General features: G+C 42.5%; 1 protein-coding gene across 2 annotated transcripts in view; it reads left to right on the forward strand.

Moving 5' to 3' along the window:
- Window positions 1–24,702, forward strand: part of GRM3 (glutamate metabotropic receptor 3) — a 1,313,590-nt gene that overhangs the window by 465,997 nt on the left and 822,891 nt on the right. For both annotated transcript variants that reach the window (XM_085652908.1, XM_085652907.1), the window contains exon 2: window positions 23,722–23,839. The gene's annotated coding sequence lies outside the window, so the exon portion shown is untranslated. The remainder of the gene's footprint in view (window positions 1–23,721; window positions 23,840–24,702) is intronic.

A 24,702-nucleotide genomic window follows, 5' to 3' on the forward strand; every position in this document is an offset into this window, starting at 1 on the left:
TTATACAGGAATACAAAGAGTGCCGTTCAAACTGTAATTTATTTTTATTCAAATTAACTGTAATATTTCAGACATGTGGTAGCAGGTGTCATGTTACATCAAGAATAGTGTGGTACTGATTTCAACCAGTAACCAGTATGGGCAATTTGTGGCTGAGAATCACGAGTAGCAAAGCAGTAGATTTATGTATGAGTGGATTTGTGCAGAGGTTAACGGTTTATCACTCAGGTAAATATTTGACTAATGCACAGTGTATAGTTCATGTGCGAATGCCTTTTTCATTTGTGGTATTGTGCTAGATTCTGAAATTTCAAAGGGTCACTTACAGCCCTTGGATGTCATATGAGTAGCTTTATCAAATCAAATTTCTCACCGGACTGCTCCCCAGCTGCATCATAGATGGAGGGCATCACTCAATGCATCAATATGCCTCAGTTTCATAGTAGGGACAAAGGTATGGACGAGGAACGTCTAATGTTATCTTTAGTCATGAAGGTAGCCGGTGGGTAACCAGTGATGGACTGGGATTAAATGGCCGAAGAGCCTGAGTGTGGAGAGAGCATGTGCCCTTGCTTTGGGGCTGTTAGCCTTCCTCTCCTGCCTACCGCCTGGGACCACATGACCCTCACTTCACTCTACATATCTTCTCTAACAAAGAAAAAGATTTTTCGAAGACTCTGTCATCCAAAACTGAGCTATCTCACCTTAGGTCCTTTATTAGCATCAGGCTTCAAACGCTTGCCAGACACCCCCATGTGCCATACTACTCACTGTAGAAACACTGTCTTTGCGTTTTGCAGAAACTTACCCGAGCTGCAGGATGCAGAAGTGCCGTCATCCTGGGGCGTGGAGACTATGGCACAACGACATTGATGAAGAAAGAACGTGATTTGATTCACCAGGACCAAAGAATTAACCTTTCATGCGTGATGGAGCAATGCATGGCTTCTGAGTGTAATCTTGGGGCTCAATCATCTGCCACGCGTGCCCCAAAAAACAGCCTTCCTTGTCGTCACAATCATGCATGCTCCATTACTAGCACACTTTAAAAAGGAGCTAACATTCTCAGTCACCACTTCACAACTGTTCTTCTCAGTCATTACAAATCATTTTCAGGTCACTTCTGTGTATGTGCGGATTTCTGTTCTACTCACCTGGTCACAACCTCTTCTAAAGTTACTCTGTCACCCACTGTGCCCCAGTCAATCTTCCATACATTGTGCTCCAGTCATTCTGTCAGAAGGTCTGCTCCAGTCATTGTGCTAGACACACTACTACCATCACAATAATTCTGCAACTTCCACTAAGGTCATTTCTGCAGACATCTCTGTCACCTACCGAAGACGTCCTACAGCCTTTTCCAGAGACTCTTCTTCGGGCCTGAAGCTTCCTCTGTCAACAATGGCTACACTCATCATGAGGCTTAGTGCTTCCTCTTGTTCATATTCAAGAGGCATTCTCAGTCTCAGAGTGAAGGCTGCCACTTTTCACCTATCAAACAGTCGCACCAATTCTTGTTGGATGTCCTCTCCTGCATTGATGCCCTGGTTTTGTGAATGGAATGCTGTTCCAGTAGCAATTAAAATAATAATGACGTAACCCATGCATTCTTTTTTTTGTACATCCCATAAGCCTTAAGACTGAGAGCCATATTTAACATTATGTCATAAAACACAGCAAACACCTTGCTGCGCTGTGTGAAAGGGCAGAAATGACCATATCTTTCTAGATATAGCACATTCGTGCTCTCTGCCTGTGCAGGTGCACAAACTGCTGCCTAGGACCAATGCAGGCACCCTTGAACCATGATGCAAGCATAATGCAAGGGTGCCTTCATTATAGGCAGGATTGTTTTGGTGCAGGAAGGGACACCTACTTGCTCAAAAACAATCCTCTAAGGCTTTTTTTCTATTTCTTTCTGTGCTGCAGAATGCAGCACACATAGAAAGAGGAATAAAGGAGGAGAAATAAAGATATTTCTCCTTGTCACATCTACCCTGGGAAGGCATTGCATTCTGACGCATTCCCAGGTTTATCAGTATTGGTTCATCTAGGAATGCATCAAGCAAATGAGAACGCGCTCACTACCCTCCCAATTTGCTGTCACAAATTTTTTTTCACTCATATTTCAGACAAGCCGTTAGGTTCTTTTAAAAGACCCCTCATCCACCAATCTAGTTGGTGGCATGCTTCATCACTGGGTTCCCATCTGAGATGCTGAATGCATCTAAGGTGTGCTATGATGCTTGATTACAGCAGAACTGGGTTTTATGTGTGACGTCATGTGGTAAATTTGTGAATGAATTTAAAACTGCCTCTGGGATATCCATCCCTTGGAAAAAAATAATATTATGGATTCCCTGGGTAGGGTCAAAAACAGTGATGGTGGATATGCGTTGAGATCTCTCACATCCTGGGGTAGGTCGACATTACTTCAACAGTACTCATATTTGGCTGTCACATGACTGCCAATGGTAGTTTTAAATTAACTTCAAATTCACTCACAAGTTCACCACATCACACAAAAAAAGCTCTGCTGCAATCAGGTGTCATAGCGCACCTAAGATGCATTTGGCATCTTAGGTGGTAACCCAGTGAGGTAGCATGCTACCAACTAGGTTGGTAGGTGAGGATTCTTTCAATAAAACCTAATGGTTTGACTGAAATATGAGTGAAAGGCATCAACGGCAGCATTTTGGGATGGTAGCAAGCTCGTTCTCATTTGTATGACATTGATAAGAGGAAGAAGAGAAGAATGGGCGCACCTCTTCTCCTCACTTGCCTTTTTGTTTATAAGAAAATCTAGGAATGCTTCAGAATCCAAGGGTGGATGCATGGGAAAACCCACGCTCCACCCATGAAACGCCTCCCTGGGGCAGAGTTACACAAGGCGCTGACTTGGGCTGGCTTGCATTACTTCAGATTCAGCATGCCACGCAGGGCCACACAAGGCGGCCTTGCGGGGCTTAGGAAGTCTCAATATAGGCTTTGCATCGCCCTGTGCCCCCTGACATGGCACAAGGGTGCTGCAAAAACCTTGATAAATATGCCCCTGCATGATCAAATAGTAATACCCTTCAAGCCTTCTTCGCTTTTAGAATATTTAGCGAAATTGTTTTTACTTTGGGGAGTTAGCTGTTATTACCATGCTCTTAGGCAATATACAGCAATCTCATAAACGTGAGACACAAATTCCTAAAGCTGCATTTGTTTTACCTGTGACTAAGAAAGCTTTTGGCAGCTGATAATTAATTCCTTAAATCTTGAAAGAGACTACTCTTTGGAGACCCCCGAGCAGATTTGCATGAAGATTAGGTATTGTATCTCTTAAGATTTCTTTCAAGCGTGTTCTTCAAAGATTTCAGCTTGCTGCTCGCGCTGCTCAAAACGTCTACTGACACTGTCCTCCTTTTGATGTTCACCAGCTCTGCCTCCCGAACTTCAACTGCACATTTGCCCTTCGATTGAAAATTAGCACGTAACAAAATACTAATTAAATGTAATAGTGTTGCAAATAGATTAATAATGTGCTTCATTTCCGATTTTCAAAAAGAACGAATTACATGGAATTCTATTGCACGAGACAGAAACTGCCAACAAATCAGATGTAAATGGATAAGTGTGGAAACAGACGCTAAAACATGATGGCATTAAAAAAATGTATAAGGGCATTGTGCACGTTGAATATAGAACTGAATATCCTTCTGCACACACATTCAGAACAGGCGAGCATGAATGCATATTGATTCACAGTGTAAATTGTGAATTATGAAAATGTGAAAAGGAAGCATATGTGTACTTGTAAGTGGTATAGAAGCATTAAGTGGCAGTCTATGGTCTGTAATATTTGCGAGTATGTTAGGAGTAGGTGCTATTTATCACACCTTATAAAATCGGACTCCCTGAGGATCAGAATCTATCAGGTGCAAAAGTACCTTTTCCTGGGTTCCTGGGCAATAACATGCAGGTTTCGGTGGTTACAGCATCAAAGTCCACATTTTACACTAAATGCCATTCTGTTTTCCCATATTAAATTCCGACAAGTAGACCTGCCATAATTTAATGAATGGTGAGGTATTTAATGCACCTGGTAATGATCATGTTCTGATGTTGCTCTATAGCCTAAATAAATCAAGTCTCATGATTTGCATATCTATCAGAACATGGAGTGTCACATTGTGAAAGGACGACAAGCCGGTCAATGAGAGTGCAACACCTTATCTCAGATGCATTCATTGCTTTGTTATTTTATGTTATGCTATGCGGTGTTGTGCTGTGCTGTGTTATGTTATGTTGTGTTATGTTATCTTATCTTTGTGTGAATTAATATAAAGCAGAATGGAAATGAACATCCACCAGAAAATAATAAATTCAGCAGATATAGACTTGTTGTACAAGCCACGTTTTTTTAAATCTAAAGAACATTAACTTAGTTCCAGCACATAGCGGATCCGTAATAGTATTCTAAAATGAAGGTGCTTGCATATGGAAATATTAGTAGTGTGCGTAACTCACTGGCAGAGTATCCTGGTGCTGATGCAGGAACAGTTTGAGAGGAGCCATTGCCTGGCCCAGTTGAAGAGCCACATCTTCAGTTTCGTGTGGAAATAAAGATCTGAGGAGGCAGCACTGATGTGCAGAGGCAGGTTATTTCAGGCTTTAGAAGTAAGGTAAGAGAAAGCACGACTGCCGGTTCAGATGCTTCATATGCAGGGGATGTGTACTAGTAGGAGTTTGGCTGAGTGGAGGTGTCTGGTAGGTTTGTCCAAGCTGAAGTAGTTGTTGAGCTATGTGGGCTTATGGTGTGTAAGGTTTTGATTGTCTGTCTGAGGAGTTTAAAGAGAGCGTGTTTGTGGATGGGAAAGCAGAGAAGTTCTTTGAATTGCTGGGAGATATGCAAGCAGGGGGGGAGTTTGAGGGTAAGCCTGGCTGCTGAGTTCTGTATGGTCTGGAGTTACCTGGTCAGCTGAATGTTAGTTCTGGCATAGAGGGAGATTCCGTACTCCAATTTGCTGGTGATGAGGTCATGGGTGTTCTTTCTGCTTGTTGGTGGAGAGCCATTTGAAGATCTTCTTTAGCTTCTTTAGTGTGTGGAAGCAGAAGGTGGAGACTACATTTACTTGGCCACTCATGATGAGTTAGTCGTTGATGACTATCTCCAGGTACTTTGCATTGGGTTATTGGGATAGGGCTGGAACAAGTTCCGCAGGCCACCAGGTGGTGTCCCACATTGAGGGTTTTCTGCTGATGATCACAACTTCTGTTTTGTCAGTGTTTACACCCACCCAATTATTTCGCCATGCAGGTGGAGAAATTGGTGTGGGTATTCATGGCTTTGTTTGAGAGGGAGAGTATGAGCTGGGTGTCATCAGAGTAGGACAAGATGATTCCATCACTGTAAAGGAGGTTGGCAGGACAGGGGTCGTATAGGTGTTTAAAAAGGTGGGGCTGAGCGATGATCCATGAGGGACTCTGGAGATGAGGTTGAGGGTGGCTCAGCAGAAAGGGATCAGGCTGACCGACTAAGTGTGGCCTGTCAGGAAGGAACATATACTGCAAAGTGTGTGTCTTTGTGTTGGAAAATGAGGCAGTATCTTTGAGACCTGCACAAATAAAATGTCACATTTGCCCTTCCCTGGGAACCAAACACCCTAGTGGAGCGCTTGACTCTCAGAGGGTAGCGTTGCAGAGCAGTCTAAGGATTATTCAAGGGAGGTGGTGTGGGCCAGTAATTGCCATTTCAGGTGCGCAGAAATAACACTCAATAATTGATTGTCCAGTCTGTACTTTGCTTTATAAAAGTAGGAGTACATTTATTAAACACACACATTACTTAATACTATGCACCAATTTACAAATATACATAAGCTGTTGAATTTACTTTGTGACATTGCATAACATCCCCACCCCTCTCGCAGGGGTGGGTTCTAGTACCACCCCTCCCATGTATGCACATTGTCTTGCCCCCTAATGCAGTGGGCTGACACAACCTGGAGCGAGGGCCTTGCCAACTGGCACCATCCCAGTGGTGACCACCCCATCATCTCAACAAGCATTAAACCTGAGTACACATGCCCTGGGGACACATAACCCTGACTGAGCAGCTCATAGTGACCATACAGTATGCACCTCTACATCTACTGGCTAACAGTCCGTCGGGCAGATGCGAGGCCGCTTTCCCGCTCCAGCGGGTCTTCGGGGGGGTGTGACGGCACTCCCCCCCACCTTCCCACTACCGCGGGTGAGTGCAACGGCACTCCCTCACCTCTCCTTCACTTCGGGGGCCCAGGGTCACCTTCATGGGAGCGCGACGTCCTTGGCGTCGCCTGCAAGGGGGGTTGCGCGACGGCACGCCCCCATCTCTTCAGCGCCATCACCGGGGACCAGGATGGGCTCCTGGCACCCTTTGTGGGCATATTCACGGGGAGCGCGACGGCGCTCCCTGGCTTGACTTCTTCCGCGGGCAGCCCCTGGGACCTGTCCCACCCAGGGGCACATATTTGACCGGCAGCGGAACGCCACGTGCTTCGTCGTCGGTCCCAGTAGAGATCAAAGGTCACCTACCTTCTGGGGGGCATATCTCAGCCCCCAGGGGACCGATCTTCTCGATTTGGCCTCTTCTTGCTCATGGTGGTCCTTCCCAGCTGCTGGGAGCACTTTCCTTCGCCATCTTGCTCTCCAGGAGGGTGAATGCAGCAGGGAGCGATCTTCACTGGCTCCCTGCGCCAGCCTTTCACCTGGCTATCTTCCTGGGCCTATCTTCTTCTTGCGCAGAGGCCCAGGCTTCTGCTCACTGGTCCTGGTCTCCCCTTGTGGCACAAGTCAGGGTCCTGGGCCTGACTGGAGGTTCTTCCTTCCAGCTGCCCATGGTGCCAGGCTCCAGCACCAGTCGTCCTCTGCAGACCACACCCCAGAGAGAGCTTCTCTTCCTGTGCAGACTCTTTTTAAAGAATGAGGAGGGGGCTGGTAGGAAGTCTCTGTTTTCCCTATCACACAGCGACACATCACCTCTCTGCCCCTGCTCCCTCCTTCCTGCCCAGGCCTCTGGGTTTGTTCAAAATGGCATCGTCCAGGGGTCTCATGCCACATGGTCTCTGAGAGCCCCTTCCCCCCTCGCTGCCTTCTCTCCAGAGCAGCTTGGTGCCTGGCACCAGGTGTCAGCTGCTGATGGATGAACCTGTAGCTCCACCCATCTTCTCTTCTTGGAGTGGAGGCCTTTGCCCTTGGAATGCTTGTTGTGCAGGGATGGGCCTATGATGCTACTGCTTGGGGAGGAAGGTCATTAATTCAGCCTGGCAAGGTCAGCCCCAGCCAGGGCCTGGTTATGAGCTGACTCAGAGAAATATGACATTTCTGGATGACCCAGAAGCAGTACAAATATGACTTTGGACTCTGCAGAATACTTCTTCTCACATAAGTTACAATGGACTTTGGTTCGTGCCTGGAATTTGTAGGCCCTAGGAAAGTAAAACTAGCCCATGTGCTCCCCATCCTCATAGGAGAGTACTGGAGTGAAAAACAGTAAGGCACACTGACTTTCCCTCAAATGTTTCTTCCCTTTGTAGAAAGTCAATTCCATGTCACCACCCAGTTCTGCATAAGTCCTTCCACACCATTCAATTTGTAGCTGCTCCTGGGCTGCGCATGCTAGGAATCTCCCCTGTGCAGCCCTTACACTTGTGCACACGCATGTACACACATGTCTGCATGTAACCAGCCCGGTGCCCCTTACTTTGACTGCAGCACAGTGGCCTACTCGTGCTAGGGGGACACCGGTAACATACACATGCAGTCTCTTTCATCATGAGTTCACTGTGGGTAAGTCCCAACTTATAAGGCTTTCCCTCAGTAAAAGCTCAACACATAGGTGTTCAAAAAGCAAAAAATCTAGGCGGCTCAGATGGTCAGAACCACATTCTAACACTTTGGATGCCAGTTTCCTGTAGTCAGTGGATGAGGATGGTGTGGGAGACAATGTTGAAAGTTGCGGAGAGGTCTAGAAGGATGAGAGCTGTGGTGTCTCATTGGTCTATGATCATTCGGATGTTGTCTGTTGCAGCGATGAGGGTGGTTTCTGTGCCATGAAACCAGTTTGAATGGTGTCAAGGAGATGGTTTTAGTTAAGGTGGTTGGCTAGGAGTTTATTTATCATCTTCGCCAGGACTACAGTTAGATAGGGCTGCAGTAAGATGGGTCAATAGTGGGAAAATGTCATCAGGACTGAAGAGGATTTCCTGACTCTGATGTGTTTCCAGGCATCTGTGTAAGTAGCTGTGGTGATGGAAGTGTTCAGGATTAGGATTAGGAGTGCTATGCTGATGGGGTCCACTTCTATGATGAAGACATGGTGAGGACAGGGGTCCGAGGGAGCTCTGGAGTGGATAAACGGGTTGTACAGTGGAAGCAGTGTCAACTGTGTGGATGACAGGACCGGCATTCAGTGTGGTTCCTTGGGTGTTGGTTGAGCAGGGCAGCAGTGTTGTGAGGGCAGGGGGGTCAAGTTGGGGTTCAAAGTTATCATAAATGCTGCTGTACTTGCTAGGGAAGAAAATGGATATTTTAGTGCAGAGGTCATGAGAGGAAGTGATGCTGGTGGAACCAGCTTACGGGAGGAGAAGTCTTTCACAATGGTGAAGATTTGTTTTGCACAGTTAGCACTGCCATCATTGTGGTCTGTGAGTGTTGGTGGCTTGAATCTGCTTATGATAACGTCTGAGGGCAGATTTGTTGGCACTGCCATCAATGTGGTCTATGAGCGTGTAACATTTGGTGGCTTGGATCTGCTTATGATAACGTTGAAAGGCAGATTTGTCTCCATCTATGCTTGAATTGCTTGCAATGGTGCTTGGTCATCCTGAAATCTTTCATGCACTAGCTAGGTTGCAGTTTATGTTCTCTTATTTTTGTTAGATTTGAGAGGTACCAAGGTGTCTGCACAGGCAGTGATCCAGGAATTTAGAGATGGAGTTATGGAGTTGTGGAGTCTGCTGTTGTGTCGGTGCTGCTAGTAGTTTGGACGACCAGGATACTTCTGAGACTTTGTTCCACTCTTGATGTGTGGATTTGGAGGTACTACTGAAATAATGATGAATGTAGGGCTCAAGTGGGTTCATATTGAGAGAGAGACTTAGCCATAAATTAGGGTGCACTCCCATGTAGTGCTTTGAAGGTTAAGCCGGATGTTTTTACCTGAATTCTCCGTTTAATTGAAAACCAGTGAGGCTATTTCAACCAAAGTGCCAGGTGATCTTTTGAGCCCTTTACAACTAAGCAAGCTGCTGTGTTTTGCACTGCTTGTAATCTGTATACATATTTTTGGGAAAGTATCAAATACAGACAGCTTGAGTAATCAAATCTTAATCAAATAGGAGCTACAATTATCATTTTAAGAGCCCCCAAAGAGAGAAGGACACTAATATCCTAATAGATCTCAGCAGAAAGATGCATTTGAAAACCACAGAACCATTACAAGATTTGTAGGTTTTCCACAAAATTCCACACTAGCGGATGATGGCAACAGTCTCAACCAGTTAGATTCAATCAATTGTATGCCAGAAATTCCAATTTCCAAATGTTATTTAAACACATTTTGACCTCAACGGTAGTCTAATATTTCCATCAACAGTTATAAATAGAAGCAGCACAACAATGATTAATTAAAAAATACTTAGGGCCTGATTAAGAGTTTGGCAGATGGGATGCTCCGTCACAAACATAATAGATATCCTACCTGCCGTATAACAAGTTGCATTGGATATAATTAGATTGCAATTTGGCGGATAGGATATCCGACTCGTTTGTGACAGAGTAACCCTGTTTGCCAAAATTATAATGAGGCCCATAGTTAAGAAAGAACCTGTATCCATACAGACCAATTTCCTTTTAAAAAATTGGTAGAAAGGATTTAAAACACTTATACACAAAAAACAGATTTGTTGGTTAGTTGGATTCCTGAGTAAGTGCATCCAATCCTGATGTGTATCTATATCAAATCTACTCACACTTGGACTTGTCGTAAGTGGACTTCCCTTAAAGCAGGACATTTACACAGCACATGAAACCTGTTTTGCATGTCAACATGGTAAAGTTCTCAGAGAGAGGACTTAGAGGGGTATTGCTCCCCCCTGTTGTGCAGTCTTTAGTGGGAACATTTCCTAAGCAAAGTGACATAATAAATCATCTCACATTGTGTGAGGTTCTAATCAAAGATAGAGATGTAGTGGACCAAAGGAAATTTCAAAGCATATTGAGTTATACAATTTCAAAGATACACAATGGCCCCTACCTATTGAATGACATAGACATATCGATTGGATTCTGAGAAATAATCAGAGATGCCCGAATGTCCATGTGCTAAGCATAACGATACTGGTATCAGAATACTCCAGAGCTCAGTCATGTAATTGCTCGAGTTTTGAGACAACTTAGCTATAAGAAGTGACCTTAGAGACAAACTAAGTGCATGCAAAAATGTATACCCTCATCTGAATATATTGCCAAGGGCCTGAACTAAAGCACCAATTAGAGCAAGCTCCAATCGAAGGATTTGACCAGGAATCACAGAGCTAACAGTGCAAATCATTTTCAAACTTTTTCCTTCATAGGTGTTTAAAGAAGGCCAATAATCAATAAGGGCACGTTCTAAGGCATAAATTAATATGGGGGGCTCCTTCATTTTATAAATTTGGATTAAATGTTCAAAATGTCTTCTCCCAATTGAATTATAAACATGATGCAATACATTATCTGTGTCTAAAGCTTTACTTTTCAAGTTAGAAAAGTGCAATTCATCATTTAATTACTGGAAAATATTCTAACCAAATAGGGATATTCATTTAATATTTCCAGTCTTTCGCTGCTCAGATATCAGTTATATTTCAACACTCTTTTTTCCCAATAAAAATCAACATTTTGATCTAATTTATGTTTATATTTGAGCACAATTTGGTAATATCATCAAATTTCTTTGCAGACCTATTGGGCTCTGACTGAAAAAGATTATACTGTCTGCATACATGAGGGTATGCTAGAGCTCCGATTCCGATTTTGGGGGATAGTTCTTATCGCCCAAACATTATTAGGGAAGGTCTGAAAGGTAGAGTGAGAATAACAAAGGTGCTGGCACACACACTTGTTTTAGGCTATTTTGACTCAGAATGGGAGTAGTAAGTAATGTGGTACACTTTTACACCATGTAGATGAGTAAAGGGAAACTAATACTTGTAATCCAGTTCCAGACAACATCTACACCCATATGTCACACAAGCAAGGGATCATCCTAGTTGACAAGCACAACATGACGGCTCAAGTGAACACAGTGTGCACCTCCTGCTTCCACATCCTAAACATGCTTCAAAAGATTTTGAAATGATTGCCTCAGAACTCCAGACTAACCATCACATAAGCACTCATCATCAGCAGGCTGGACTACAGCAACCCTCTCAATGCCAGAATCTCCCAAAAACTTCTACACAGACTCCAAACCATCCAGAAAACCACAGCAAGACTCATATGTTATGTTTTATTAATTTAGTTTGATACAATGCATAAATCACCCAGGAGGGTTATATTGGGGCTAGAGACAAATTGCAGGCAATACATACAATGGCAAGTTAAAACAGCACTGTTTTGACCAGTTTCCTAAATTTAATATTGTCTGTCCCCGTTCTGATGTTATGTGGCAACTCGTTCCAGTGAGAGGGAGCCAGGTAAGAGAAAGACCTTCTTCCACATCTTGACCATCGAATATTAGGGATGGTAGGTAAGCCTTTATCTGAGGATCTCAGGTTCCTAACTGGACAATAGTGTCTAAGCTTCTGACTTAGGTAGCTGGATCCCATTAAGGATTTGTGCATAAAACAGCAGATTTTAAAGGTTACTCTTTTCCTGACAGGCAGCCAGTGTAAGGATCCCAATAGAGGTGTAGACGCAGAACCAGAATGGAGGTTGCAAATTAGGCAGGCTGCTGTGTTTTGAACATCTCCAAATCTAGACAATAGTGTCTCATTAGCAGAAGCTAGTAACATATTGCCATAATCTAATCTGCTGATATCAAGTACCTGCACTATGGTTTTCCATATCGAGAAAGGGAGGAAAGGAAAAACTTTCCTCAGCAGGTGCATCATATGGAAGCAGGTGCCAGTGGTAGATAGAACTTGCTCTTGCATAGTTAAGATTTGGTCCAATCTGACACCTAGATTCTTACCTACTACTGGAGACCACCAGTCAGAAGACCAGAGCTGCTTGCCCTTACCAAACAGCATAATCTCATTTTTTTCTGCATTCAACTGTAAGCAGTTATTGGTCATCCAGACTGCGATTGCTTTCATCCCTTTGGAGAAAAGTTATTTTTCTTTGTCCAGGTCTTTGTCAAAGAATATTACTAGCTGTGTGTCATTGGCGTAGGATAGAATTTCAAATCCAAAGGATTTGACAATCTGGAAAGGGAGCGCTACTATATGTTGAATAGAATATGGCTTAAACATGAGCCCTGAGGGACCCCATTGTTGATCAACATGGTACAAACATGAAAGCACTCAGAGAAAGTTTGAGTTCTTTTGCTTAAGAAATCTCAGAAGTTGAGAACCATTGTAGAGCTGTCCTATAAATGCCAATCTCATATAGCCTTTGGAGCAGCCTAGAATGGGACACAATGCCAAACAATGCGGATAGATCCAGCAGCACAAGCATAGATGGTAAGCTGGCATCAAGAGAGAGCCTTATAGAGTCAGTGACTGCAATCAAGGCAGCCTCTGTGCTATAAGTGGATCAAAACCCTGATTGTGATGGGTCCAGAATATTGTTGTCCTCCAAGTAGGCTGTGAGTTGTTTGATTATTTGGCCTTCTAGCAGTTTGCCTAAAAGTGGAAGCAGCGAGATGGGCCGGTAGTTTGTAAGGTTTGTGGAGGCTATGTTGGCCTTCTTTTGTTTAGGATAACCCTGAGCAGCTTTCCAAGCCAGGGGAATTTTCGCTGAATGACTTAAAGATTAAACAGAGAGCTAACTGCAGGGCTATCTGATTAGCCAGTAGTGCCTTGGTGGACTTGTATCTGGGGGAGCTGGATTTGATTTTTTCAAGAGATTTCTGTATTTGCTCAGGTGAAAAAGGATTGAACTTTTCCAGTCTTCAGACACCAGTAAGAGGGGGAGAGTTTAAGCTAAGCTCTTCTTGTATTGGATTCAGAGAGCTTGGGAAATTATGGTTGATTTGCTTAATTGTATCCACTAAAAAGTCATCAAGGGAATCACTTAACTCTTGCAAGGCTTGAATTACTTGAGAGCAGGCGTGTGGATTTATAAAATCATTGAACACTTCAAAAAGCTCTTTGAGAAGGATACAGGCCTGGTCAATTTGGTTGGCAATGTTAATGTTCTGATGGTATATCGTCACAGCTATTTTAAAAGTAGCTTTATCATTTTGGTTATTGGCCAGGTGGCAGCATCTCTCTAGCTAATTTCAGGAGAGCTTTTCTTGTCACAGTTCTGTGGTATACCAGAGCCCATGAGATCTGTGCTTAGTTTTCCTGCTAGCTTTCAGAGGGGCAATGCTATCAAAAGCTGATTTTATGGCTTTATCATAGTCAGCAAGAGCTTGATTACTTTCAGAGTCCTCGGAGGCCATAGGGCACGCAAACACTTTAGAAAAGGAGTCAGGGGAAATGTGCTGTCATTGTCTAGCTGCTATTTTAATGACCATGTTTGTCTTTTAAGTATTTTCCACTTTAGGAATGTGAAAATGGATCAGAGAGTGGTCTGTCCAGAGAAGAGGTAAGGGGGAGTTGCAGGCTAAGAAATTTGAATGAGTGAAAATTAAATCCAAATTTGACCGGCAACGTGGGTAGGACCTTTAATTGTCTGATGTAGGTCCAGTATTTCTAAATCTGAAGTGAACTGTGCTACATCTGGACTTAAAGGGGGACCTCTCCATGATAGTTAAAGCCAACCAGTCGAAGAAAATGTTGTGATGACAAAATATGGGTCGCAATGTGTGCGTTTAGGTGGTGACTAAAATCTTTTTTTGCTCCTGGAGGCGGTATACAAGTGCTCCTTTCCAGCAATAATTAGGGAAGAGTTCAATTTTAAAGGTACCTAACTCAACTCAGTCCGTATTTAAAGTTTCTATGAAAGAGACTTTAACTGTGTCTTGGAAGACGATGGCAATGCCACTGTCTGTCCTCCCTTCTCTATCCAGCCTAAGCATACAAGAGTTTTCTGGAAGTGTCAACGTAATAGCAGGTAGATTAGTAAAACTTAGCCAGATTTCCGTGAGGGAACTGACCACTGGTGATAAAGAGGAAAGAAGGTCCTAGAGTTCGATTGCATGTTTAGGTAAAGACCTGCCGTTAAAAAGAAGCGATTGTTTGGCACCTGGGGTGGGAATGGTCTCTGGGTGTACCTATGGGAGTGTCAGCCGTCCTACCCATGGAATCAACCACGACTGTACTCCCAGCATCATGTCTCTGGGGATGTCTTTGAGGCAGTTACATTTACACAGGGCCATCTTGGTGATGTGGGAGACTATTAATACAGTGTGTAGCCGTAGAAGCTCTAAGCACATCAACAAATTTGTGTAAAGCTGCAGAGGAGAAAGTGAATCTATTTGGTTGAATAACCTCTGAGGTAAAAGGAGCAGTGGTTCTGATTCCTGCCGATGGTCGAGCATGAATGGGAGCAGATGGGTTTGGTTTTGGCATGCAGGTGGTACCCCACTGTGCATCTGTGGCTTTTTAAAGTGAATGGAGTTTAGCAGCTAGACTGCTAACTCTAAAGATGGCAGCGTGCAAGCAGGAAGTGGAACAGCTTAATTAGCTTTCTTTGCACAAACTATCAATACCGCGATGGTAATAGCTAACGCTAAAGTGGCTCATACAATATCTGAAAAGTCAATCAAAGTAAAGTTCATTAAGCTACATGTAAAAGCAAAGTTTTAAAATTCAGAGTTAAAACAGCATTGTCACTTGCCTTCAATTGTTCAGCCTCGACCTCCCACACCGCACCTCAGGAGGCTTCACAGGCTCCCCATTCACAAGTGCAGCCAATTGAAACTTCTCAAAAACACGTGCAAAGCCCTACTCAACACAGGACCAGAATACCTGAACAGACACATACACTGCCCCCAATCCACCAGACACTTCGCTGTGCCTCACTCTCACTTGCAAATACTGCAGGGAGCCACAAAAGCAAAATTGGAGTTCTCTCATTCTCATACATTGCACTCAATTCATGGGACTACCTCCCTCAGCAGATAAGATCCTCCTCCTCACTTTTTGATTTATGTAAGAAGCTGAAGACCTGGTTCTTTGTATAAGCACCTGGGGTACCACTCACCTACACACATACCCTGGCGCCACGATACCTTCTTGGGTGATTATTACGCTATACAAATCAACATATCATAAAATATTAGGCTTCTCTGGATAACCAGTGAAGTCAACTTCAGTCATAAAGTAGGTCAATCTACAGTATTGAATGTGGTAGAGAGGTCAATAAAAGCTGCATCTACACATGGCTTCTTTCTTACTAAATATTTGCTATTATTGACTGCAATATTGTGATGTTATCTGTGACAGGCCATTTGGTTCTAAACCCAGATTGTTCTAAGGGAATAGCATTTTGCTTTCTGAGCCCACTTTTCTAGATGATCTAAAATACTCTAGGAGAAAATGTTTCCAACTGCATCTAATAATGTAATTCGGAAGTAGTTTCCAAAGGCTTGCTTGTTACCTTTCTTGCAGAGGGGGGCAATAATGCTCCGTTTTCAGGAACTTGGTAGATGGCCTGATGTAAACTAGTACTAAAATTGAGGGACCAAAAATGTAGCCCACATTTTGGGTTCGTTCTTAATTACCACGATCAGAACTTCATCAGGCCCCATTGCAGCAGAGGCTCTAGCTTTTTGAGTATGCCTAATTATCTGGTCATAAGTAGGTGATTCAATAGGTTCAGAGAATGTAAAACAGATCTAAAAAATATGGGCATCCTTATTTGATTTATGGAGATCCTTAATAAAGATAGCCGTCAAATGATATTTTATTAGCTATTGGTGCTTTCTTCATACAGAGTTTAGAGGTACAATACTCCAAAAATACCCCCCAGCAATGATTTTTCCTTTTATTTTTGAAAAGTTGTATTGCTTGTTTCTGTGCTTGAGAGAACAGTATATATTGTCTGTGAATTAAGTAATTTATTTCTATCCAAAGTTGTCTTGAGGGCTTGAGAAATTAACAGTTCATAGTTAGTGGTTGGATCATCCATGGAAATATCTTCCAGGGAAATTTGGTGTTAAAAAGCAACCAATTCATCAGGCCTTGTGATATTGCATCGACTTCGGTGTGATTTCCCATTTTTGGTTAAATATCTATAATCCCACAGCCTATTTCTGGCGAATATGCCCTAGCTGAGATTTTTCTAAAATTGAAGTAAGTAGAGTATTGTTGCTACACGTTGGATCAAGGACAGACAATGGTGGAATTAGACCAAAAATCAATCTCATATGATGAGATCATATAATCTATAATCAATGAGCCGGAAGAGCCATATGTTATAGATTTAGCTGGGGTATCGGGATGTTTCCATCCATTTACAATAACAACACCTAATAATTTTAGTTCTTCCAGGAGAAGAATCCCTCATACAACCCTCCTGACTTTTTTGGTAACATAGCCTCTGGAATATATATCCTCGAGCTCTGTATATTTATATATGCATGTAAGGGCATTAAACATCTTAGTATTAAATCACCTGCAATCAATATCCAAGGAGTTGTTTCCTCTGTCTCTTAGGTTGTTCTTCAACCCCAGTAATTCCTTGAATATATGATTGTTATGGGGGCATGGAGGGACATAAACATTAAAAACTAGGTGAGATCATTCATGTGATTTGAGCTGACATGGAAATGTAATCTTGAGACATTGAAGAACATTATTTTCAAACAGAATATGTTGAACTTTCCATTCAAAGTCAGTTGTATTGCCATGCCCACTTTAACATTTCCTTGTGGAAATAGCCAGGCAATCAAAAATGTAATAAGAGTAGATGAGAAATTGCCTGGGTGGCGAGTTTCTTGGTGACATAATAATGTTGGACTTTGTGATCTAATAAAGTTTTGTTTTCTTTCATTGTACCCTGACAAATTAAAGGAGAGAACAGAAATATTCTTGCTAAACATTCCCTGAGTTCCAAGCGACTGGTTTATTGTTGTGCAGTGCTCTAGGGAGCCATGCTCATGAGATTACTTTGGTGGAATCGTGGAGTAGTTTGTAGTTGTTCTTGAGTTGTGACAGATCTTCCAGCTGTGCTCACTTTTACTAACTGTGCAAGGTTGTGCAAATGCAGTAGTTGGGCTGGAGGCAAACCATTGCAGATAAAGGAATCTGTGAGATGAGAATGATTTCTATTATCACAATTCCCTCTATAACAGTTTGTGAATCTATTATGACTGAATATACATCATATCTGTTCTTCCTAAAGAAATCAACATTTAAGCAAGTAATATCATGAGCTAACCTAGCCCAAAATTCTGCTCTTGCATAACTGAGATCATTTTTGTCAGGATATAGTACACTTTTTATTTCAGCCGAGAAAATAGATTTCAATAGAGGAAACAAAAGCTCATGATTTTATTTCTATGTACGGCATTTCTTCCCCTGTGAACAGAGAACTGAATTCTATTGAAGTACTGGTTGGTAGGAAGATTGAATCTTCTGTGGAGGAACTTTCAGTTGTTGGCAGAAGTTTTATTGTCCCAAAATTGTTTTCCTCTCTCCTTACATGCGTGGCTTTAGATGGAGACCTAAGCTTCTGGAAATTAGTGGCCAGAGAGTTGAGAATAGACTTTCTACCAGTTTGGTGAAATCCAAGCAGGGGTTAATTCCAAGTTTTTCTTGCAGGGAAGTATAGGATTGCTTAGCACAAGCTAAGTTTCCATTATTTTCCTTTGCTATAGCTGTTCTAGCCCCATCTTCCTTATGTCCATGCATAGTATCCAGCGATTCTTTTGTAGAAACTAAAGAATCCAAATTGGACCGTTCTTCAACTCCAACTACAGTGGAATCTGCTTGTATTAAATTTACTGTGGAGGGGTAATTCTTGTGTTGAACTTGATAAATGAAATTTGTTGACTGGTCGCCAAGATTATATTAGAGACTAGGGCTCCAAGCGTTACTTTTCACCTGCCTTTTTTTGGAAATCCTTCCCAGTATTTTTTTTTCCCCTTTTGAGCACGGGCAGGCTCCTTACTTTCCTTGATTCTTTTCTCAGACATGTTTACTGTTTGTGAGACTGACATTTTTTCAGGTTTAGTCCTCTTGTTTCTGACTATTGGGTGTACTGCAGTAGGAATTTAGGGCCAGATGTACGACCCTCAGTGTTTGCAACTCGCAATTTGCATGTGTTACGAGTTGCAAATTGCGAGTCGCAAACGCTGATGTACAACAGTGTCAGAGACACTTTTTCTGATTACCAAATGGGTTGCAAAGGACCTGCCTCATTATTATTCACGAGACAGGGCGCATTGTGTGACCCATTGGGAATGACTGGCACTCACAAGGTTTTGGCCTGCTGGTGTCAGCAGACCACCATGTCTGTGACTGCTTTTTCAATAAAGCAGTTTTTTTTAAAGCACCTCCGTTTTCCTTTAAGGAAAAGGGGATGCTTTTAACAAAAAAAAAAAAATGTTTCAGTTTCATTTTTTAAGAACAGGCATTTTCTCTGCAAATCACAAAGGGGAAGAGGTCCCCTGGGGACCCACTACTGTTTGTGACTGGCTTAGCACCAATTTGAATTTGGTGGTAAATGCAATTCTTTTGCAACTGCATTTGTAGTGGCAAAACAATGTTACACCCTCCTGCAACTCGGTATTAGAAAGGGATGCCCTTGGCGTGCCCCTTCCTAATAGCGACTCGCAAAACCTATTTTGCAAAATAGGTTTGGTACATTCTACATACTACAACCCTATTTAGTGGTCACAAACGGGCCGATTTCCCATTTATGACCGGTACAAAGGGTCATACATCTGGCCCCAACTCACTAGAGAGTGATGATTAACTGTAATCATTTCTGGCAGTTTCCAACTGATCTTTTTTACATAACTTGAAAAAGATTTGAAGAGAACAGATGGTATCATGCTGGTTTTCCACCTCTTTGCCTTTTTGCCCTTTGCTAGGGTGTCCCCACCTGTGTTACTTTATCTTTTGTCTTTGTCATGTTCTCCTCCCTTGTTAACCGATTGATAACTTCATTAAGAATGATGGATCCTGCAGAACCGATTTTAAATATTGCACCCCTTTCTCTCTTTGACTTAGCACTGAAACATTGTTGTCAGAGAATCCAGGATGTGATCAGAGTTTAAAGTAGTTTTCCCAGGAGTTTTAAAACTGAGCCCAGTATCCCTTATATGACAAAGAAGGTCTTAGATATGACCACATAATCTCCTGGTTCATGGACACTAGAGTTAATGGGATCTCGGGAGTATTCAAGAGGTCCTCGAGTGGGAGCCATGTACTTTTGAATAAGGTGCATCGTGAACATTCTGCAAGATCAGACTTCAATTGGTTCAAAATCAAGCAGCTAGGCTGCTGCATCATCAACCTCTGAATTGTCACATCACCCTCTTACTGAAGTATCTGGACTGGCTGCCTGTGGAACAACATTCCATCTGTAAGGCAGGTTATCTTATTTTTAAATCACTTCAGACTGGCAGTCCAACTTTTATCTTTGCACACACCCCTTACCCACAATCTGAGGTCTTTGCATGCTAGCCTTCTTGTTATCCCCATCTTCAAAAGAAAGACACTTGGTGGCTCCAGTTTTGCGACATTTGATCCCTGCATCTGGAATGCTCTACCTCCTGAAATCAGGTTCACCTCCTGTTATACTGCATTTAGGATACTCTTAAAGATGTGGTTTTTTTTAGGCTAGCATATGAGTAATGATCTATCACATGCTATGTTTCAGATACCTCAGCACCATGAAACCGATTAGTGAACATACAAATGAGATTTCAGCTGTACATGTCTGTTTTTTATCATTTCTGTTCATCATCATTTTAATATGTAAGATGCACCACACAAACAGATCAATTTTTCAGAGCCTCGAAGTTACAAACTTCCCCCCTTGAAAGTTTCCTTCATGGAGGTCTGTTCAACCAAATGCTGGGGTTGACAGAGAGTCTCCTCTTGAGCTTACTGCTGCCAATGCTGCAAGTGTTGAGTGGCTGGTGCTAACTTTAAGCCACTACTGCTACATTAACGGAATGTGATGGCATTCCCTCAACTTTTTTTAATTAGAAATCCTTCCAGTTGAAGCACATTTGAGCAGAAGCAAATTGTAGCAGATACATGAACCCACACTAGTAATGGTAACTGCTTTTAGACTGCAGTCTCCTAGCAAGTGGCACCATACACCACCCCCTTGTGCCTCCACTCGCCCTTAATGCAGTGAACACAAAGTGCTAGGTATGCTTATGTCTTGCCCTTATCTCCTTTAAAGGACAACCCTGGCCCTGCACAATCCACGAACTCTGCTGCCCCACCACCCAGATCACCATCAACCAGTCAAGTGAGAACTTCTCGGAAAGGCGTTAGGATCTGCCTGCTGCCCAACTTCTCAGGCAGCAAAACCGATCTCTCAAACTCACCATCTCTTCCATCCTTCCTTGCAACTGAATACATTCTGAGACAGGTGGTTACCAGAGAGAGGCAACTCAAAGTCAAGCGTGGGCCGTTTGCCACCTGCTCCACTGTGAGATGAGTGGGGCGCGACACAAGCGCACACTGCCATTTCCGTGGGTGCGTGCAGTTGCCTCTTTGTTTGGGTCACAAATGTGTGAGCCTCTCTGAATCTACTAACTTTACATAGATTCAGCCTTATGTCAATTGTACGTTATTATAATAGCTATATAAATATCGAAGTACCAAAATGGTTTTACATCATATTGAGTTGATAACATTGAAAGGTATTGCATTATATGCCAATTTAGGTAAGCCACATGCTGGTAAACCAGAGTGTTACAATTCAGTAACAGAAAACGTCTGCTACCAGAATCCAGCTACCTCTCCTATCTCTTGTTGATTACATGCTTGCCTTAGGCCCTGTGAAGTGCTACACTGCCTGTTGACTAGATTAATCCTATATGAATACCAGATAGGTATTTACAGGCATGCATTCCATAGCTGTTTCCTTAGTTAGCACACAAGTCATAGCCAGGTGCCAGTTAGCAGACATTCCCAGTAGTCATACCATTTGCTGTTTCTAGTTACCACAACTCCTTTTTAGCAGTCTATTGACACACGATTTGCAGTTCCCGGTAACTATACCCAGCACTGTCATTGAGAAATAATCAATTATGAGTATTTCACTGCACCTGCTGGGTAGAGTGCCTATTCCAGCATCCTGCCACCTCCCAATTTGCAGTTCCAGTTGAATGAGATCTTGGTAACGTGTGAGGACCCAAGATAAGAGTGTGTATCCAATCCTGAAACCTTAATTGAAGATGAGAAGAATATGTGGCAGAGGGGAGCTGGGACCCGAACATCAAGATCAACAGGAGGGCACAGTAAGGGGAGAATGTACGAGCAGTCATTACTGCCTTACCACTCCTCTTTCAATTATTTTTACAATTGTCCTAATTGTTGGTGCAGTAGAACTGGGGGTGAAAAGGAGGAGGTAAGACCTAAATATCACACTCGACCTAACCCAGTACCAAATATTTCATTCTAATTGTAGGGACAGAAAGTGGAATGATTGTGAGAAATCCATTGATTTCACTTCTTGCCCCTACATCCAGACTTTGCGGCTAACATCTGCCCTCTGCTGTCTCCACCAATCACATACATCCTCATACCTAAGGTTTGTCATGTGGCTGTGCAATAAGATGAGCCGTGATCAGTGCTCCCAACACCTCTCCCTCTGTTAATATCTCACTGATACTCAATGAAAGACTTGGAGAGGGTGAGGAAACGCTCTCTACATCCTCAGACATGAGCCTGCTGTCTAAAACCACTGGACTACCAGGAAAGTGAGGTCTCAGGAAATAGCAGGTTGACTAATATAAACTGAATAAGAAAGATCAGACACACTTTCTCCATTTCTTGGCACCTCAGTTATTAAAAGGTCTTCCTGCCCTAGGCTGCCCATTAAATCGGAAAGCGTTGAGGTAACTTCTGCATATAACCACAACGGTTCTACTTTACCCAGGGCGAGTCTCAACAGAGACAGAAGACGGGCACATCAGACAAACATAATATCTGCATTCATCGCCCTTGCTTGTATTCTGACTCCTAGAGTCATGTAGTATTGTATCTGAACTACGCATTGCTCTTCCAGCGCCTCTTTGCCAACACTTTTGTTGAAACAAATAAGTATCTGCCCTACTCATGTCTTCTTGATAGTACAGTCAGATGTTTCCGCTCACGAAAACATGGTATGTAAAACTCCATTCCTCCCATGGCAAGAGTATGAGGGTCTCCCATCCATGTTCCTGCACATACTACGAGTAGCGGGTTATAATACCCTGTTTGTCTGACTCAGCTCAGATTATTCCTATTGCCCTACCCTATTCCATGCTTCTATTGCTTCCAATGTAGCCAGTAACTCCACCTCCTCTTCACTCATCTAAATGAAGCATCACTATGTTAACTTGAAAGTGCCCTTCATCCACTACGAGATCCTGTGGGACCCTGAGTTTTACTTTCAAGGAAGCCGAGATCGTGACATCAACAGCCGAGAAACAACTGTGATTCGCGGGGCTTTTGTCCTCGAAGGAGTATGTGCTACTCCTCGAAATAGGTAAGGACTGCCCAAGCATAGAATAAGACAAATCTACCTAATCAGAGACAGTGATTTGTGAATTAACCCTTGACAGTAAGAAGTAATTCACTTTTAAAATAGGATTAAGGCAAAATATCTCAGATAAAACAAAATTGTGAACCGGGCCCATAGAGCAGATCACTCCTTTGTGGGTGTAACCTACACAACGATCACAACACCAAATCAGATTGTCTGTATGTGCAACTTGAATACTCCAAGCTTTGTGAATATCAGAACATCATACATTAGAGGGTGATGGTCGAAACTGTGCAGTTATGGTTCGAATGGTATTTCCCTTGAAAATCAATTTTTGATTTGCCTTTAATGTTTACCCTGCGCACGGATTTGCACAACACCTAGAAATCTGTTTACTCAGTCTGGTCAATTTCAGCACGCCAGGTTTCGCGGAGTTGTTGTGAGTTACGCACGTGTTGTGGATGCTCATTACCATAATTTAGGAAATATAGTTGGTTTTACAAGTTTAAGCCAAAAGCATAATTACGTTTTTAACTGTTTTTTCAGTGAGTAATTATATATTTTATGACCCACGCTTACGCCTGCAGAATGTTTTCTGTATCATGCTGATAGAATCGAATAAGATAGGGATTTCATTATTCACGCCTCCTTTTAGATTGATCGAATGATTTTCGAGAGCTTCACATTATTTGGCATTACTTTCTCAAAATCTCGTATACTAGAAGGTTACCGAGCAAAAGTATTGTGCCTGTTTGTGAAAAAAGAATTATGTGGGGTGTGCACGTATAACAAAAAAAGCTTTAACATTTGTTTTCTTTCAGGATGTGGAACTATTTACTATTCAGAACGAAATATCACAAATTATTGAAATTATTGTATGCTAATTTTACTGTATTGCAGGTGTATTGTATTGTAATGTCTGACTTTTTTTTTTTTTAGAATCTTCATACAGGAGAGAGTTTTACACGTAATGGCATGATGCCCAGGATCCGTGCACACATACTCACCTAACCATCGGATCTGAGAGACAATAGCGGAATGGCTATCACTATCGCAAGTAAGATGGGAAGATATCTATGTTTTTAATATGACATACGTTTCACCTTACAACAGATGATCCTACGTGGAGAATTTCATTGGAATGAGACAGCTCAGAATCTTGCTCATCTGTGAAGAGTAATCAGTAGAAAGTATCTGATAGAAATAGCTCATTAGTTCATGTATATGTTCTGCCTGTAGAGCTACATAATACCATTGAAGATGCATCACAATTTGCATACCTGGGTGGGTGTATTGAATATTGATATCTGCAAATTTGTTCCTATGCAAACAACCTTACCTACAACAGCTATGCAACCTCTACTTTTGTTTGCATGTGCAGCAAACAGCTCAGTGGAGTAGAATCGAGTTAGATTTGCAATAAAAGTAATAATGCTTGTTTTATTCAGCACATTTACTACTGAAGGTAATTGTAGAGGTGGGTTGAATGTTTTGTTCCACTCACGGAATTGGCAGACTTTTGGTCACGCCATGTTAATCTTTAACATGGAATTCTGGCCAAATTCTACCAATCTCTGCATGGCCAAATTTTTCTCCCACAAAGCTCCAGAAAATGCGAGCTGGTGAGCGTAAGCAAGATTTAGCGTCCTCAGTACAATTTTCTCATGACAGCTATCTTGGACAGTAGTGAGCGGACCTGATCTGAGGGCTGCCGTTCAAGTAGATTTGCTGTCACTCGATAAGATTTTCTACTTGAGCAACAGCAAAATCAACTTGAATATCCATGCACTCTTGCACAACGCATGGTCCAGCTCATGCTGATATTTAGCACGGTTCACACTACTGACGCTCAATTGCAACATGAGCAGTGTGAGCAGCATATTCTCTGTCCATTGGTGGAACTCTGCGGAATCTCCCTGA

Source organism: Triturus cristatus, chromosome 4_1 (assembly GCF_964204655.1).
Source record: "Triturus cristatus chromosome 4_1, aTriCri1.1, whole genome shotgun sequence".
Taxonomy (NCBI): domain Eukaryota; kingdom Metazoa; phylum Chordata; class Amphibia; order Caudata; family Salamandridae; genus Triturus; species Triturus cristatus.